The 20,227-nt window shown below is 36.5% G+C and overlaps 2 long non-coding RNA genes across 4 annotated transcripts; both read right to left on the reverse strand.

The window, feature by feature from the left end:
- Positions 1–14,795: 14,795 nt before the first annotated feature.
- Positions 14,796–17,023, reverse strand: LOC104449177. Of its 2 annotated transcripts, XR_005547753.1 has the most exons (4): positions 16,578–17,023; positions 16,286–16,464; positions 15,625–15,662; positions 14,796–15,079 (listed from the first exon to the last, which is right to left on the reverse strand). It is a non-coding gene; the product is annotated as an uncharacterized LOC104449177 (long non-coding RNA). The 2 variants fall into 2 exon arrangements; XR_726505.3 differs by having other exon boundaries at positions 14,796–15,662.
- Positions 17,024–17,027: 4 nt separating this feature from the next.
- LOC120286132 lies at positions 17,028–19,254 on the reverse strand. Of its 2 annotated transcripts, XR_005547755.1 has the most exons (4): positions 18,638–19,254; positions 17,540–17,611; positions 17,229–17,288; positions 17,028–17,122 (listed from the first exon to the last, which is right to left on the reverse strand). It is a non-coding gene; the product is annotated as an uncharacterized LOC120286132 (long non-coding RNA). The 2 variants fall into 2 exon arrangements; XR_005547754.1 differs by having other exon boundaries at positions 17,540–19,254.
- Positions 19,255–20,227: the final 973 nt, after the last annotated feature.

A 20,227-nucleotide genomic window follows, 5' to 3' on the forward strand; every position in this document is an offset into this window, starting at 1 on the left:
TTAAGCAAAGTAGGGCCAACATTATTAATCATAAGTTATGGACTAACAAGATAGTGATGGTTTTAGAGTCAATCTCGTTGATGATCTTATAAAAACCAAGTTGTTTTGCGAAGCTGAGTCTTAACCATAAAGCCCAAAATTCTACTTGTATCAATGAACATGCAATAAAACCACTTAGCCACTCATCTCCTTCAAATATGAATAAACCCCAGTCATGTTTTGCCTTTATCTCACCCATAAGCGTTCAATTAATCCATCCATAAAGCGGGAAATCCCATATGACCAAAATCATAAGTTTTAATGATTTCCTTTATGTTCAACCAAATTACTTGTGGAAGAATTGAAGGGAAAACAAATGTCCTAGAAAAACGACTTATTTCTCCATTGCCAAAAGAACCACTCACCTACTCCAAAATTATGTCCAGGATAAAAATTCAATTGCCCTCTAGCAACGAGATTTAAATCCAACCATGGCGACAAATTCATTGTGAAGAATTCTCCCAAATATTGTTGTGAGAAAAATTCAAGTCATATCCTACGGACAATTGTTTCCACGTTAGACTCACATCTCAAGAATTATGAATTTCCTTCCAAGTTGCAAGCGGTGTTCAGTATATTAGTCAAAAGTCACTTATGAATGTACTCAAAAGTCACTTATGAATGGCTAAGCAGAGGAAACCTTGAATATGTTGAGGTCCCTTTCACTTTCAAAAGGTGGATCATATACTATTAAATTTTTGATTGTCTGACCTATTGACTACTTCGCATGCCGACTTAACAGAGAAAGTAAGGTCAAATTGGTTCTTCTTTTCTTCATAAATAGAACTAGAAAAGAATATCAGAGCATGAGCATTTTGTTTCAAAGACAGAATCCTAATTGGATTTTGATTTGCATATAAATTGTCGTATTTGAGACGTCTTCGATACGTTTTGTTTCTCAATTTGTTTTTGATTTGCATCACTCCTCTTCAAATTCCCCCAACAAATATGTATCGGCTCGTTTATTTTTAGGTTAACATTTATATAATCTCTCAACAAACTATTTGTTGTCAGACCTATAGTCATTAATAAATAACGTAATACTTTTTAACAATTTAAATTTTTTGATATTCTATATAGGAATTATAATTACATGCGTATAATTAGGACGCTTTATGATTGAAGGATCAACCCTTCGACAAATTGCATGAACCTTCCTCATTTCGAATTTTATCAAGAAGACTTAGGGCTTGTTTGGCAACGTGCCAAACAGTGCCAGATTCTGATTTTTTATTCCCAGAATCAGTTTAGGACGAGAATCACATTTGGTAAAAATTTTGTTCCCGGAACAATTTTGGACAAGATTTGAGAATAAAAAAAAATTGATTATCCGTCCGAGAATCAGAAAAAGAATCAAAATGGTGAAACCCTCGCTCTTCCCTTTCGTCATCCCGGTTGCCGTTCGCCATCGCTTGCCACCGTCCACCCGCCGCCCGCCGCCCGTCGTCGCCGTCCGCCGCCGGTCGCCGGTCCGGCGAGGTCGCCAGAGGCTCGCCAAGCCAGGGCGAGGTCCGGCGAGCTCGCCGAAGGCAAGCCCAGCCATTGGCGAGGCTCGGCCGACGAAGGGTCGACGCCGGTTGCCGGTCGGCGACCGGCTAGATGATGAAGAAGAAGAAGAATAGGAAAAAAGGGAAAAAGAAAAAAAAAAAAGAAAAAAAGAAAAAGAAAAAAAAAAAGAAAAAAAAAAAAAAATTATTTAAATTTTATTTAAAAATTAAAAGAAATTAATTTGGAATAGAATCAATTAACACGCTATCAAACGCAATTCTATTCTAGAATAAAAATTTTGGATAGTTATCAAACGCGCTTTTTTACTTAGAATCGGTTCAGAGAACAGAATAAAAAATAATCATTTTTAGTCAGAATCAGCTCCCGGAAACAGAATCGTTGCCAAACGCGTCCTTAAAGTCCATTAGACCAAATCCCCGTGAAGAAGAATGGGCAAATGCTGTGACTTTAGCCCAAGTTATAAGGGAGAAGATTGGGCACATTCATCAAAATTTAGATTTGACAGATGTTCATTTTTTTTTTTTCGGTACGACCATGGCTGTCAGGCCATGCCATTGCTCATTCATTAGTGAGCCGTCAAAGCGATTGATTACCGTATCAAGTCAGAACGTGTCCACTTCAAGGTCACTTAGGTGGCTATGGAAGAAAATAAATAATAGCACAAAAGGTGAAAAATATGAAAATGTCAATCACAAGTAGATTTTTAATTGAGAAGCCAACATATAGAGATTGATATAAATATTTTTACATTTATCATTTTTTATTATATAAAGGTGTTATAGTGAAAATCAACTCAATGATACTATGCCTATCCTTTCAATTTATCACTAATAATCCCTATTAAAAAAATCGATATCAACATTCAAGATATGTTTTCAATTTGGGATAATGGCACAAATGGCCTGTATATTTTGGCCCAATATGCAATATGGTCCTTGAATTTTGAATTTTTCAAATGCAGTCTTTGAATTTTAGTCTAATTTGTAATGTTATTTCAAGACTTTTAATTTATTCAATATGGATTTGAACTTTTAATAGATATTCAATCAGTCCCTGCCAAAGTTCAGGGACCATTTATATTCTCTTTTAATTTTGTAAATTCTTCAATGTCATTAAAATTTTAAAGTAATTTTTGGGTAGAAACTGCATAAGTAACCTACCTTGGAAGTATATATACCACCTGATTGTGAATTATGTAGGTTGTACCTTCAAAATAAAACCTATCTACATATTAGTGCAATTCACATCACTCGGTGTTATTGACACTTAAATTATGGCATCGTGTTCAGTAATTCACTGCATAGAAAATTAATGATCGATCCCAAACACTAGCAAAAATAATAATAAAATTGCATATAGTTATCAGAATCAAATTTCAATTAAATGCATTTAATCGAATTGGCAGTGGATAGTTTTTAGCTTAATTGAATGAACTGAATCTACTTAGATGGGGAAAATTTTGGCCAAGAAGGCGGGGACTCATTGAGCTTAATTGAATTCAGCCCATTGGGATTAATCAAGAATTATGCTTTAGATTTTAGAGTTCATCACTTGGTAAAGGCCTAAATTAAGCCCTCGGATTAACTTAGGTTTTTTTTTTTTTTTTCCTGTGTGTGTGTATATATCGCATTATGCCTCATAATTCAGAGGTCGGAAAATTAGAAATCTCAAAGCATATTGAGAGAAAACACGTTGAGATGAGAGAAAGGAGCCTGGCCGAACACCCTCGGCTATGCGACCCTCGCGTCTGAGACTCCCCCCCGGTGTTGGTGCTGCTTGCCAGCCTTGACCAGCTTGATGTCTTGACCAAGCCGCCTGATGCTCATCCGTGAGCCACCTACACCGACGATCGACGGTACTGCTTCCTCCTCCGGCAACAGCTTACCGCACCTTCAGCTACTGCACCTGCACTGCGAGGCAACAAAGCATCCAGTTACCACAACAACGATGAGTTGACAAAGCTACTGCACTGTGATGAGGTCACCTGCACTAAGCCGCGATGCAACTCGAAGACCCAGTGTGTCACCGACCCACCTATTGCTCAGAGACTGCAGCACGATGACAATCTATTACCTCCATCGCTATTCTTCACCAAGCTGCAGAATTGTTCCTTTGTTTTGCAGGTGAGTGACGCGGAGCACACCCACGGGTGAGAATCACCAAGCCAGCCTCACCAACCCGTGAGTCCATCAAGCCAAGGATGCAAGATGCAAAACGTGCAATCTCATGATCTCCATAACCAGAACAAGAACATAGATAATTGAGTAGAAAGATTAACGTATCTGTTTTGGAATCCATTATTCTTGATGCGGAAGCAGAAAAATGATGATCCACGCGCAAATCATTCTTCTTTATTACCTTCTGTATCACTGGCTTAATGAGACGGGCCATCACCCTTTTGCGCTAGATAAACGTTTATTTTATAAATACTCATTTTGTGAGGATACTTGTAAGAATTAGAGTTAGAGGATTATGCAACCAGCCGACTAGCCTCACTTGGCCATGAATTTACCACAAATTTCAGTTCAAGTAAGGTAGTTTTTTTTTTTTTTTTTTGGTAAGACGTTCAAGTAAGGTAGTTGATCATGCAAGAAGATGAAAAACTCTCTCCTAGTGATGTTAGCTCTTCCATTAGCCTCATTCTCTTGTTTGTTTGACGTTCTTTGGAAGTTAGTCCATAAATAAAGATAATTTGGTAGAGGGTTTTAGAAGGTTGGCTTGGAGAGCAAGGAAATGCATGAAATATATGAAAAAATCCAAGCTTCATGATGACCATACATTGGACATTAAATGAAGAGGGTAATTCATTAGCTTAGGTGGCCATGTGAAAATATGGTCATAATGATCAAATATTAACCTTGGAGAGCAAGCTAGGCTAAGTCATGATTATAGGGTGATTCATTGCACAAGTGGACCAATAAAGAGATTGACAAGTGTTCTTAATCATTTTCCTATAATCTTAGAGTACCACGCCATTAAGCTAGTCATGTCATTCCTAGAGAGTCTATTGGGCCACTTGTTCTGACCATTAATGAAGGGCATAACTCATCCAACTTAGGTAGCAAGGTGAAGATTTGGTAATGATTGCAAGGAGCTTTGGCTTGAAGAGCAAGTTGGTCAAGTCATGATTATGTGATTACTCATGAACTTAAGTTGACCAATGAAGAGCCTAACAAGTGTTCTTCATTATTTCCATTAGAACTTAGGTGTGCCACCTCTTCAAGATAGCCTTGCCAATCATCCTATTAGGCATGCCACTCAAAAAGAGTTCATTAAGCCATGTGTGAAGGGCATTAAATGAGGCTTGGCCTATAAATGAAGCACAACCCCTTCATTTCCCAACCCTTGGCTCACTTTCCCTTTTCCTCTCCTTTCATCTTACACGCCCTTCTCTCTTTCTCTCTTAGGCTAACTTATCACCACCCTCACCGCTTGGTCATTTCTTGATCAAATCCTCATTACTTTGTCAACTATAAGTGGAATCTCTAACCCTCAGCTAAGGCAATGTGCTACGTTGTTTGATTTAGTCGTGTACTCATCGTGCATAATCATGTGCATTACAATGATTTATTTTGTATGGTTTGCTCATGTCTTGCATTCATAAGTAGAATCATGCCTCGGGTCACAGATGCGCCTAGCTTGGTTTTGAGATTAGTGTTGAGGTGTGTGATGGATTGAACCTCACTTGGCCTAGGATTGATATTGAGGCGTGTCGATCCAAGCTTTGCCTGGCTTTAAGTTGGCACTTAGGCATGTCAGTTCAAGCTGTGAGTCACACGCTGCACCAAGCATATTCAGGCTTAGTTGTGTGCAAGTCAATGAGCGTTTTGTATGGTTTGCATTCATAAGGATGATTACGCCTCGAGTCACGGACGAGCCTCGCTTTGCTTGGGATTGCTATTAAAGCGTGACAAATTGAACTTGGCTTAGCCTTGGATTGGCATTAAAGCATGTCCTTCTGAGCCATGCTTGGCTTTGGGTTGGCGCTTAGCTGTGTCGATTCAAACCACGAGTCACATACTGTGCCTGACATACTGCACCTGATATAATAGTATAGTTATGATGTTATAGATCATGACATACACACTTGCATGAGCATGCCCTCAGGCCATATTTGCATCGGCTAAGATGAAAGAGAATGAACCGGCTTGTGTAATACACAACGTGTGATCACCTAATGAAATATAAGAACCATCGCCACTTGAGGTGGGGACGATGCCCCTACACTAATGGGATGCCGTTGCTAATTGAGATGACGATGATGCCTTGTTCATGTGAACGAGATGCTCCACACCAACAGAATGCCTCATTAATGAGAATGAGATGTCCTACACTGATGTGATGCCTCGTTCATGAGAATGAGAAGCTCTAGTTGAGTCAGGAAGTCTCTGAAAGTACGGAATACTCGACTTAATGGCCAAATGCCCAACTTGAGGTTGGAAGCACTTGAAAATACGGGAAGAACAATTTGAGAGGGTTAATGAACCTTTGTGCATGCCGTTGTATGTTGTTTGATGAGTTTGTTTAATAAATTTGAGGTATATCATGCATTGACGATAAGCCAAAATTGAACATGCCTAGACTTGTAGGTGAGTTTGAAGTTGCAGCCTTCATAGAGGAGATAGGGATTCCCGAGCTATGTGGATAGATATAGCATGATATAAAAAGAAAAGACCCATAAAAAGGGGTTTGTAAATGTGTTGATGTAATAGAAGAGTAGTGTGCTGTGTTGTGTTTTCCATACTACTTGTTTGTTGTGTTATCTATGAGACGATTGTTGTACACACCTGCTCAAGCTCATAATAACAAAATCGAAAAGAAATTGGTCGGTAACACTCCTGGGATATCACATCAATACCCCACCGGTCACGATCTTGAGTCAAGTCATGATATATATTAAAATGAAAATAGTTGTTAGAAAATTTCACATATTGAGGAAAATTATTCAATTAGTCATATATCTATTGTATAGATGCTAATTGAGTCCCGAATTATTGGTAATTTAGTTTAAAATCTTATTGAGAAATTTCAATGTAGTTATTCAAGTCAATTTTTGTCAGAAATCACTGAGGTAATAATCTAATTATCACTAGGCATCTTACATGACACACTGTCATGTAATTTAGTCGAAATGACTTAAGTGTAATTCGTTGCAAAGGTTTAGACTAAATTGGTAAAATGAGAAAATTTAGGATTGAATTTGTTTCTCTACAATAAATTTAGGATTGATTGAACAATATCCCTCGATCTATTAAGGATACTAGATTAGAGAGAATCAAAATGAATTTTCAACCATATGTAGCACAAGTTTTTATTCTAGTTGAGATTAATATTGCAAAAAGCCCCAAACTAACACATTTGTAACAAATTTACCTAAAATTAATTTTTTGACTATCAAAACTCCCAAATTGATATACTTACACTGAATAATTTTTTGACTATCAAAATCCCTAAAATGGTACATTTGTCGTAAATTTACTATCTGTTAGTTTCCGTTAAATTAAATTAATACAACAAAAAAAATCATAAATTGGTATGCCTGTGAGAAATGAAGGGTAAAACTTCAAATTAATAGATCTGTCAGTTGTGATGTATCTTCCAATTTAGTAATTTAATGATAAAATATAACAAAAACTAATATAGGGCAAATTTATTACATACATACCAGTTTGAGATTTTTAGGTAAATTTTTTACAAGTAACTAGTTTTGGGTTTTTTGTGGTATTTACCTTTCTTGTTATTAGCAACAACATGTAATTTCACGTGGGGGTCCACTATTTTTAATGCAAAATAACATCGAGAGAATATGAAGAACAAATTCTTTGCAAATGCTGCAATCATGAGTATCTAATTCAAATTTTGTTGGGTATTTCATAGACACTTATACACAAACACACGTACAAAATAATTGTTCGAAAAAGTTCCGAACTTATATTATGGTGATTAATTCAGTCATAAACCTTTTAATTGCACTAATTTAGTCCTAAAGTTTTTGTTAATTTGCCAATATAATTCTTTTAACTAATTTTAATCGGAAATTGGTGACATGAACATTGGTAATCCTATAAAATATGGTTGAAACTAGCATAAATAATTTTTTTTAAAATTTTTTTGATAATTTTTTTATATAGTTAAGCGGCTAATGGGGTAAGGGGCCCTTAACAATAAAAAAAAAGAAAAGAAAATCAAAATAATAAAAATAATAAATTTATATATATCGACACTGATCGTGTCACGTTAGACAACCAACAATCATATTAGCGATTTCCGATTAATTTATGATTAAATTGAGAGCCGTGCAATAGGTTTTAAATTTGTTAGATAATTATCTCCACATGCACAAATAGTGGTACAGTATTACATGTCTTTCCAAATACACATTATTGTAACTCAACACGTCATAGCACGAGCACGAACATCCCTTATCCTGCAAGGAGCCGATCACATTACCTTGTCAAACTCACTTCTCAATCACTAATACACGTATGAAATGCATCGACGTCCGACAAAGGTCGACACAGCAATCTTTGAAAATACCGTACGAAAGGATATGCATATCTTATTCTATGTCCCTTTACGAGTCTGCAATACATTTTATTCAAGAATCTATAAACCTATCGACACGTCGTACCTCTATGGTGGTTGAAACGACCGAGACGTTCCACGTACCTCAGCCTCTTCAGAACCCTTTTGAGCCCCCCGAAAGTTTTTATCCTCTATCGTCCTCGAAAGGACTGAAACGTTCCACGTACCTCTCGGCCTATTCACCTCCCTTTTGAAAAGACTCGATGTGAAAATCTCTCGACGATGCGGCTCCTTCGGTGCGCCCTTTATGTTCCATTTATGACATGTGGACGGGAGGATTACATTCTGAAAAGGTCTTTTGGTGATGATGTCCAAAAAGGAGCCTCGACCTCCTTGGTTGTCTACATTTCATTGGCTTCTTGCCTTGACTCGTCGCTCCTTCCCTTCGACGTGTCCTTTTCAAGGTCAATTTGCGGACAGGTTCTGATGCGACTACCCAAGCTGTTGCCTTGGTTTATTCCGTTTTCGAATACCGGAAAAACAAGATTGTTTGATTAAATCCATCATATTTAAGTACCAAATGCAAAGGGAATAAAGAAACGATGACTTGCGATGATCAAATTTACAATTGGCTGAAGTATTGATCTTAAAGAAGAATCCTCAATTCAAGCTTTCTCGTTCATCACAAGATTAGCTCTCACATGTTCAGATGAGGATCAAACTTTGAATCCTCCTGTCATGATCAAGCCCGCCTTTTTTTTTTGGTAGAATGATCAAGCCCATCTTTGCGGACCACTGGTTCCAATTTCTTCCACTTTCTTGATAAGTCTTTTGCCATTGAAACCCTTGTTTGTTGGGCATTAGGCCAGAGCAAAATATACCGTCATAATTCATAATATTATTTGAATTTTTAAAATTTATGAAAAATATATGCCGTTCTATGTATCAATATTTATATATATTGAAAGTTTCAGATATCTTGAATTAGAAAAAAAAATGAAATGTGAGAATTATGATACTTTTGTTAAGTAAAAAGTAAAATGTAAAAATCAATTGTGATCTATATTTTTGGATTTGGAACTAGTTCAGTGTTGTTGCGTGACAGCGCACCCACCGGATCGAGAGTAGCTAGAGAATGCCTTGAGGTGCTCGTCAAGATTCAAGAAGCTTTCTCACACAAAGCTGTTAGAAATGATGCCTAAAAGATGGCCGACACACGGCTCAGCTTAAAGTAGGCCTATAATATGCCTAGTTTGCATTGGGAACTTCCAAATAGGCCAAGCCCCAATCGCAAGTCCGAAACCCTGCTGTCAAATTAGAAATGATTTGAGTGAAAAATTCAAAAGATGCAAAATCTCTCTCTAAAGCTAGGGGTTGGTTTCCATTCATGATGAGATGTAATATTTACTTATCGAATTGGGGGATTTACCGTTCTCCATTTACTCTTAATTTAACATTTAAATCAAAATGAGAATCTAACAAGAATCTCTCTATCAAAACTTATAGTTAATAACATGGTTATGCCAACGAGCATTTTAGGGCATTTGTTAAGCATAATAATGAGAAAATACTCTTTACTTTTGAAGTATTAACCGTTTGATGAAAATGTTGGAGAAAGCAAGAAATTAATTACAACCATAAAAATCTTCAATTAGATTATGAATTCACTACCGAGCAGGACATTTTAGGGATAAATGTGTCATGAAATCTGTGTTGTGCAAAATGGCGTACCTTCAAGCCATGTCATGTCAAGAAAGAATCCCTTGCCAACTTGTCTCTCGAGCATAGCTACATCATGTGGATAAACTTCCCCACTTGCAATATGCGGATAGAGCTAAGGTGACATGACCGCATCCTCTGTTCCACATAAATCACCCGATATCGAATCTTGGGAAGGGTGGGATAGTGGTTGGCTCATTACAATTCATTCTGGATGGGTCACTCTTCCTCTCTCCTCATATAAAGGCAAAAAGAGAAAAGAGCATAGTTATCGTGCGAGCAACTAGGCATTTCAATTTCCTACGAATATTCTATTCCTTTCATTGGAATCATAGAATTGTTTCGATTAGCAATCTTGGTGTAATCCTTCATAAACAAGAAGGCATCATATGAAATTACAAACAACGGATCTTCCATCAATTACACATTTAAATTGTCCCACATTAGGTTTCACGGTCGATAAGCAGACGTTAGTCAAGCCTCGGATAACAAGCATCGTGTAAGGGAAGTGGAGAAAAAAATCATAAGAGTAACAGGCTCAGTCGTGTGTTATTGAAATGCTTGTTCCAACACATTTGAGCCTCCCATAACAAGAACCTGATAGCTTCTACCATAAAGAACATCAAGACTTCTCTAGACATCTTCAAATTTCTTGAATTTCCTCGAGTTCTTGATTCGTATGAATAAAGGGTAGAGATAGAGGGCCATAAGCAAGTCACACGGTGTCATCCCCATAAGATGAACATTTGACAAAGTACCAAGAGGAGTTCAGCAATAAGAATACCAAGAAAATCCATAGAATGATAAGGAGCTAAAACCAAACTGTACTACAGTAAATCCAAGATGAAACAAATTTGCCATCTAGTAGAATCCACACAATAAAATGCCTACACCACGACAATAGTGGTGGATACTTGTAGACAACTCAGCCGTCATGGAACAGAACATAATTTATGACAAACAATCTATTGCAGAAAACGATCCAAGAAACATTTGCACAAGTTATAAAGAGGGTACACTATAAAACTACTAGGATGCATCAGAGGAATTGGAGAGCCTCAGGCACTCACTCTAGCACCTCCTAAGACAAGTATCGTTCCAATTGGGCACTTGGTGTTGATTAACAAAAATGATTTTCGCACATCCAATTGGGACCTGGATGGATATGCGCAGCTTGTAAAGAAAATTTTCTCATTTTCCATAGATACCCTCGTTAATTCTCAAATTTTGAAATCATAAGAAGACACTTATGTCCTTTTGCATATAATTCCATTCTTTTCTCTTATTAGCATCCAAACATCATCTTCACTCAATCTCCCACTTTCCTTTATTTTCTTTTTTCTTGTCTTTGTCAATCTTTTCATCTCCTAACCACTAACTGTTAATTAAAAAGAGTGAGTGTGTGTGTTTTTTTTTTTTTCGAGGGAAAATTATTCAAAAAGTCATGAACTTATTGCACTTTTACCAATTTAAATCTGTCAATTGAGTTCATTCGGCCAATTGGTTTACCTAAGGAAAGGTCAGGTTGACTCAATTGACAGAATGTGAAAATGTTTTTTTTTTTTTTTTTGGTAAGTCAGAATGTGAAAATGTTTATAACTGAATTAGCTTGAAAGGTTTAGGATTGAGTTGGCAAAAGTGTAAAATGTTTATGGCTTTTTGGATAATTTAATTATTATTATTATTATTATTATAATAAAGAGATAAGTCACTTTTCTAGGATAATTTGATCTTCCCTTAAGGTCTACTACAAGTTTTTGTCCATTTTGGGTTAGTCGGGATCCTTCGCCATCAGGGTGAATTAAATTGAACACTAATGGGCAACACGGGACTTACAGCTACAGAGGAGTTATTAGAAACAAATGTGGGGATTCAATTGGTGGTTTATCACCTTAGTTGCATGCTTGTATACGGTTGACATATGGAACATTAAACAAAAAATCATTGTTATAAAAATTAAAAAATTTATATAATGAAAAGAAATTATTCATAAAAGTACACAATATAAACAAATTGTATATGTAAAAAGAGAAAATATTTTAGGATCTGCACTTTGTTTAAGAAGGTTCTTGTGGGATTAAAAAGATTTAAATCTTAACATTGGAACTTATGAGAGATAGAACTTCTAACAATTAGTTATTCATGGATACAATATATAGATAATTAGTAAATGAAGATGTTTAAGGATGAAAAAAATGATTGAGATTTAATAAAAATCGGAGGTTCTCTTTACTTTACATAGTTATCTATATAGATGTGCTCCATGGGAATAACATATTTTAATGGGGATAATGTCCAAAAAAACTTAAATCCATTGTACAGTAGTCAATTTAGTCCTAAATTTTTCAATTTAACCAATTCCTAATTCTTTTGAAGACTTATCAATGTTATATTTCTAACTAATTTTGATTGGAAATTGACGACGTGGACATTGCCAGTCCTATGTGGCATAACCGATAATGACATTGATTTTTTGTAATTTTTTTATAAAAAATTTCTGAATTTTTTATTTTATTTTCTTTTGTTTCACTATTCATCTTACCAAAGGGTCATCAAGGCCTTGATGATGGCTAGTAACCCTTAGAATCTGTTTGGTAATGCTTATGTTTCGGGGAATAGTTTCTTTTTAAAAATAGTTTTTTTTTCTATTTTTATTCCTTGGAACAATTTCTCAATAAAAGAACGCATTTGGTAACTATATAAACTTTCTATTCTTGAAATGAAAAAAAGAATAGGAATGTGTTTGGTACGATTCACAAATTTTTTTATAACGTAAAATTTCTTTTAATTTTTTAAGATTTTTTTTTCTTATTTGTCCTTGCCGTCACCTGCCACTGCCATTTCCACCATTGTCGATAGCCGCCGTTGTCTTTGTTGGCTAATGACGGTAGTGGCGGGAGGCAGTGGTCGGCAACGGCGGTTAGCAAAGGTGATCGGAGTTTGGCAACGACGATTGACGGCCGGAGGTAGTGGTCTATTGGTGGCCGTCGATAGTGATGATTGGCACTCGGAGGGGGTGGTCAGCTGGTGGCGGTTGGTCGGCAGGGGGTGGTGGTTGGCCAGCAATAGGCGGCAACAAGGGCCAAGGAGGAAGAAAAGAAAAAAAAAAGAAAAGTAAAAAAGAACTTATTTTTAAAAATTATTCCTTGGAACAAGAAGTTTTTTTTTTTTTCTACTTCTTATTTCTATTCCAAATATATCTTCCAGCCACTTTTCTATTAATGGAAAAATTAATTGATGTTACCAAACAAATTTATGTTCTTTTTTATATCGGAGAGTAAAAGAATAGAAAAACAAAAGAACGTGAATATTGCCAAACATGCCCTTACTGGCCACAAGTGAGGCTCGTGTAGCCCTTACTGACCACGCTAGATTTGCGTGAGGGCTGTCACAGCCCTTGCTTTTGGCCAATGACTAGTCAACTATTAATCATATATATTCCCTCATCTTTTAGGAAAAAAAAAACAATACAAAAAAGATAAAGATAAAATTTAGGTAATTTTAAAACATTATAAAAATCGTCTATGTCAGTGTTGATTATGCCACATAGGTGGCTAGGGCTAGCTGGATTGCCATGTCAGTGACTTTCAACCAAAATTAGTTGTGAGGGCCAATTAGCAAATTATCAAAAGGTTTAGGCCTAAATTGGTCAAATTGAAAAGCTTAAGACTAAATTAATGACTGTACAATAGGTTTATGATTATTTAAACAATTTTCTTGATTTTCATATATAGTAATCTATATTGGATATCTAACCCGCTATGAAGATTTTCATATTAGCTTAATTAAACATTGAAGTCCCACAATACTAATGTAAATAAAAGCAATCAACCTTAGTGTTGAAAAAATGACTAAATTCACGAGTGTATTCCACAACAGAAATAAGACCATCTTAGAGTGTGTTCGAGAGAGTTTATCTTTTACCATTTAACTTGGAAACATTTACAATTTTGATTTTTTTTTAATATCATATTTGTGATGGCTCGATGTTTTGAATTCATAAAGGTTGCAATAGGTGAAGTCTCCACAAAAAACAAAAAACAAAGAAAAAAGTGCGCAAAGAGAGAGACGAGGTAGCAACTAGGCGAATTTCCGAGGGCTCTATTTAGTAGCATTTATCGAAGGAAAGAGAAGAAATAGTTTTAAATTTCCCTTTCTTTTCTCCTCGCCGAGAATAATTGTATGCCTGGGACATCAAGAGGGAAGGAAAAATATAATAAATTTGAATTGTCATCGTTTTTTTTTCAGAATAAAAATTCCACTCAATTTTCATACTCCATACTTTTCCCAAAGGAGCGCAAAAAAGACCAAGCTTTCCATATTCATCTCTCATTTTCCTCCCCTCCCCTCTTTCCCAAACAAAACATAAGCGATGTGATGCGGCTAATAAAGTGGCACCCTCGTAATCCCTTATCCTTGCAAGTCTAGCATCTTCAACCATTTAGAACCCCAGTTCTTAGAATCCTTTCTAATTTAGGTTGGGGTTGATTTCGAAAGGGACATTATTCAAAATCAATTCTAGAATACTCTGATATTTTGCTCCAACCATGCCTTCCATTAATTGATAGTTTACAATATGGTCATCATTCATTTGATATTCATAACTCATAACTTACTATTTAGGAATAAAGAAAAACAGTACTCGTCTCAAAACCTGTTTCAAGGGCTAGTATTTTATGGGCATGGATATTATGGACATTGACATATCTTGTTAGCATAACTTGTAGATAGATGTCAAGCAGTCAATAGTATGTTCTTCAACAAAGATAATTTTTCGCTCCAAATAGACCTTAACAATTAATATAGATTGTATTGATGTTGTTGTCTAGGGAAACCAAGTAAGAAAATACAAAGATAGACTTCAGATGGAGAATTGTTGTCACAGTTATATCTACATAAGAAGTTGAATCATCAACTAGGTATATGCACTGATAAACATTTTTGGGGGGACTAATAAGTGATAAATTTTTTTTTTTTGGTAAAAAAAAATTTGTATTCATGACTTAAAAAGGATACATGAGAAGTACATAGATTTTCATGGTAAAGTAAATCCAAGCAGAACAAGGCCAGAACACTACAAAATGAAGTCAAATTCAGAAAACAAAGAGGATCAACAAACCACCAGCAGGTTAAGCACACACTCACTCCAAAGGAATGGATTTGTCAAGCAAAATAATTGGCGGTCAATCACTAGATTTCGTATCATCATTAGTGATGAGCACGTGCCAGAAATTCCTTCTCCAATAACTACAAAATGCACCTAAGTTCGGCTTTCTCTGCGTCATCGCTGTATGGAGACAACCAAAATGGGTTAAATAAACACATATCTAACATTTGGAAGAGCAAATCTTCATAGTTTAGCAAGATGCTAGAGCTCCTATGATCATCATTGAAACTAGAGGCAAAGGACCTATACATGGATGGAGCATAGGGGTATCGAGTCATCGAAAACATTTTTAAACTCCTAGATTTAAATTGAGAGAGAAGAACTCCTAGGTTTTAGAAGTAGATTTGGAGATTTCAAACTCTCAAATCTAGAACTAGATCGGGAGAGCACAGCTCTCGGATCCAGATCAGAAGAGAAAGAGGAGGAAAAGTACAAAACAGCTTGAAGAAAATCAAAAGAGATGGAGGGGAGGGTGAGACTAATTCAAACCCTCCCCATGGTTGAAGGTTGAAGAAGACAATGAAAAGAGAAGAGAGAGGAAAAGATTTTTTGGCTTATAAGCGCTAATTCAATCATAACTATTTGAATCACGGGCTTCAATCCTTTATTTTTATCATCGAAATAATGCGCTTCCACCCTTTATTGTTTGCTAGCAGAAGACGCACCAGTTAGCTGTCTGATAGTTCAGCTTCGGAAAGGAAGCCTGCAAGATGATAACATAAGCAGAGAAATTAATGTTGCAAAGAGCAAACTGACTTGGCTAATGCCAAAATAAAAAAAGGTCTGGGAATTTATGAAGATAATGAGTTGAATCACAGACAAGAAGCCAGGGGTAAATCCTTCTTGTGCAGTCTAGCTACCTACTATTCTATCATTCACATGCCTTGATCCTTCGTGCGAAATGGGAAAAATTAAAAATTTATCCATAACTTCATAAAATTGGTATACTTGGTGGACTGCTGTAGCTAGTTATGATCATTTAAATAAATGAGTCATTGCACTTAATATATCGATTTTGTAAAATAGATTTCTGTACACCAGTTAATTATTCTTTTCAAGGATCATGCATGAATTCTCTGACAATCCTATGTCCACGCTGGAAACCTAAATGAAAAGTTATCCAATGTCAATAGTCCGACGCATAAACTCGCCTGCAATAATAGCAGTTGATAACAAGATCTAAAAAAACTCCAAAAGGCTGGGGCTAAAAATTGTTAAGTTTCCTAAATGTATCAATTTAATTATCAGAAGAAACAAAAAAATAAAGTTGCATCAAGATATTTTATTTATTCTTTTGTTGTAAATCAGTTCAACTTGTTTGCTCACCCTAACTTGAGGAATGAGAGCTATCATCATCCAGAGAAGCAACGCTATTGCTGCCGACGGAAATGTTGTTGACCGTTGACCGACTCCAACAACATGCCTTCGGCCTCTAGGACCGCATTATCGCCCTCTGAGTTCATGGTTACCAACTTTTGTTGATGCAAAATCATCATCGTTGTCATCTGTAATTTACCGAAATGAAATAACCACCTTTTGACACTTCTTATGAAGAAAAGAAGAATGCACGGCAATTTATTAGTAACAAGTAAGATTGTTTATCAGGAAGTAATCTTACTTTCTGTCGCTGTTGCTTGTTCTCCTAATCAAACGTGCTTCGTGCAATTTTGGAAAGAAACAGTCTTCAAATCAACAGATAGAATCTTTGCATCGAATAGTTACATTCAACAAATCTAAATCTGCCCAACCCACGCCACTTGAATATGCACTTTAACGTTATATAATGTTCACAGCATGGGAAATATCTTTTGGAGGGTTGACCTAACCGCGTAATGTTTATAATGAAAGATGGACACAAGGGTCTAGTTAGTGTACATGAACTTTTCTCTGCAGTTTGTTAATCTCAGTTGACACTCGCTCTTCCTGGAAAGAGAGGAACGACCAAAATATGGAAAATCCAAAGAGTGAAACGAGAACAATGCGCATGAGGTACCCTTTTCTTGGTTCTTATGAAAACCAAATGAATATAAGTTAATGAAGAAACCTCAGTCTTGAGCACGAGGCTCAGTCTTGAGCACGAGGCTCAGTCCCGCCCCGAGTTTGTTCTCTAATTGTCCCAATTCCTCCACGCCCAACCCCTCCAGATCCTCTTCCCTCATCTGCCTGTAATAAAAACTGGAAATAAATATAACTGATCTGCAAAAAGGAGGAACTAGAAAAGAAAAACATAGTTACGACTCAAACAAGCACGGAAAAAATATGCACACACCTCAGTTGTGAGCCTTATCATTTACTTCCTTGTGCAACATTTTCAAGATTGCTCCTCGTTCTAAGATAAAGACAACCAGAATGAAAAAAAATATTAAATCCTCCATGCGAAATTCGTTTTAATTCATTTTATATCAGTGTTTCGTATGTTGCTATTATACTTTAGGGAAAAAGAATGTAAGGCTTGCCTATTCGAAGAGGAACCTTTTAACGTAATAGAATGATTTCCTCAAGAGAATATGTGTCTCATTTCAAGAACATATGGTGCAAATTCCAGAGAATATAGAAGGCATAATTAAGCAAGTGATTCACCTGGAGTGCAAAACATGGTTCGACTGGTTTCTCAGAGCTATTGGAGTGGAGAAAATACCTCGTTAGTGTATCCTCCATATTTGCAGGAAGAGAACATAAAGAAAAAACCACAAAGGAAGATTTAGATAAGACAATGATACTGAAACTTGACGCAAAGTGTTTATAAGACGTAGGAATTTTGCCAATCTCTATCAAGCCTCTGAACGTTTCTGTTTTAAACATTAAGCCGGTAAATTTTGATTTCTTGGTCGATGAAGTCCCTCAGCTGAAGGGTCGACCAGATGATGCATCCTAAAGTTAGCTGACCTCTTGTGGAGTCTTACATTAAGTTGAGGTGAGGTGAAGGTCGGATGAACAGTTCCTAGATTCTAGTTATCCGTGAAAAGATCAGAGCGACCCAATAAAAAGTGAATTTAGAGTTCATTGACCTAATTGGAAAAAAAAGGGGATTCAAAGTGCAGGGATCCACATCAAAACATGTGTTCATAGTTCTGAAACATTGTCACATTCAAATTTTTAGGTATATGTATACATGGCGGGCAGCCAAAAAAAGAAAAAAAAGATAGCAATGACGTTCGTTGAAATGTAGCTCTATGCGTGGTTAAAACTAAGCCAACTACCAAGGGTACAGTACAGTACATGTTGAAATATGATTGTAAATCTGGATGATGCCCATTTTGGTTTTAGTATTGTATATATTCGTATAATTATGGTCCATTTGTGTAAAAGTGCTGAACTAGGTTTGTAAAATCTTGATTAAGGCCGGTCAAGATTATTTGGGGCCGAATTCTTTTCTGATAGCTATTTAGCTGGATCAACCTTTATTTTTTTTTTTGCTTTTCCTTTAGTTAAAATCTCGTAATTCACGTATTATGGCCTTTTTTTACATTTGAAACTCCTAAAAATTTTACAATATGTACATGTTGGCATGTAAAATCTTATATACCCATAATTCTAGAACTCGAATAATGTTTTAGATTTTGATGAAAAAAACAACAATATTTTTCACTTTCCACTTAAGTGTAAACAAACATACCACAATAAAGCTCGTAGGAGGAGGAGGGAAAGAAATGCAAGAGAGAAAACATGTGTTACTACCTTAAGTGTTCAGCACACTAGAAAAAGACGTGAAAGGTTGCGCCCTTTGGAGAAGCTAGCACCACCATTAGACTGCCGCCCGCAAACACCACATCTTAGTTGCCTCATTCGCCGCGTCTCAGCCACTGAAGACTATTCAGACCTGTACTCAAACTCAAGTCGACATCTTCTATGCACCGGGATGTTAGAAATATATTTCCTCATTTTTCTATGTCGCTTTTGATTATACATATATGATTTGATTTCCTTAAATAGTCATATAATAAAACCTATAAAAATGTTCATGTACTAGATATCAATATATACATAAATCCAGATACCTGTCTTCTGCATCTTATTCTTAACTCTAGTTTAGAATTTCAGATTTCTTCATCTCTCCTCCTTGCTCCTTTTGGGCGTTATGAATCTGGTATATGCTGGTGCTTTATATTCACTCTTGCTGTTCTTTTCAAGTTTTGATCACCGTTCCCATCGTCAGACAATAGATCTCGACTTTCAATCTACAAATTTTTTTAACTTCCTGTATAGTATACTTCGAGAACGAATTGCAACCAAATATTGCGTCCCCATGACGGATTTCAACCAAGACATACTGAACTCTCAAGAGACGATCGAAATGCCCAACTATGCAATCCCCATCCCCCCCCCCGCCACCCCTCCCTCTCTCTCTCTCTCTCTCTCACACACACACACACACAAACACACACAAAGCCCCGCCCTTGCATTACACACACCAAAGGTATGATCAGATTGCACATCCAAATTGAAAGTCCCAAGTTAGTTCAATATTTCTATGGGATGCATCATATGATGATGAAAAACTAGAGACTGGAGACCTGTGAAGAATTAATATTTTGAGTACCTAAAGCTGGAGAATTCATGGAGCTTGCCAGTGGCTGAGAAGATGATGAGGGACACATCATCGTCATTCAGAACGGAGAGCTCCTGAGCCTTCTTGATCAGCCCTCTTCTCCTCTTCGAGAATGTCACCTGCCTCGCCATCAAGTTGTCTATCTTCTCTATCTTTATCTTCTCTCTCGCCATTTTCCTTGTATCTCTTCTCAAATTCTTATGATGTCAGGAAAAGGGGGTAAAGATCAGACGAGACCCAGGTCAACAAACTAGTGGTATTTCACCTAGAGAGAGACATAATGAGCTTGGAATTTATATCGAAAGAGCAATACAAAGATCTTGAGTCACATGGTAAAAGTTCTGTGAGACTAAGTCACCATAAAACCCTAGGAAAACAGGAAAACAGTTCAGATCCATGGGCACAACAAACAAAACACACCAACAAAAAGAAAAAAGATGAAGAAAATGCCCAGAAAATGCAGAACAATTGAGGGGAGTGACGATATGTGGGTTTTGTGATTTCTCTTGATTTTTTTTTCTTTTTTCTGGGGAGGGTTTACCTTGTTTAGATGGTGAACCAGATGGGTTTTTTTTTGTCTAATCATAGCAACAAAAAGAAAGCCATCAGTGAGAGAGAGAGAGAGAGAAAGGGAGTACGCGCGTGCACGAGAACCATGTGTTGGGGGAAGATCCTCGAGAATTAAAACTGGATCCTCCCTTTATTCGCCAAAGAGGTTA

Source organism: Eucalyptus grandis, chromosome 11 (genome assembly GCF_016545825.1).
Source record: "Eucalyptus grandis isolate ANBG69807.140 chromosome 11, ASM1654582v1, whole genome shotgun sequence".
In the NCBI taxonomy this organism is placed as follows: Eukaryota; Viridiplantae; Streptophyta; class Magnoliopsida; order Myrtales; family Myrtaceae; genus Eucalyptus; species Eucalyptus grandis.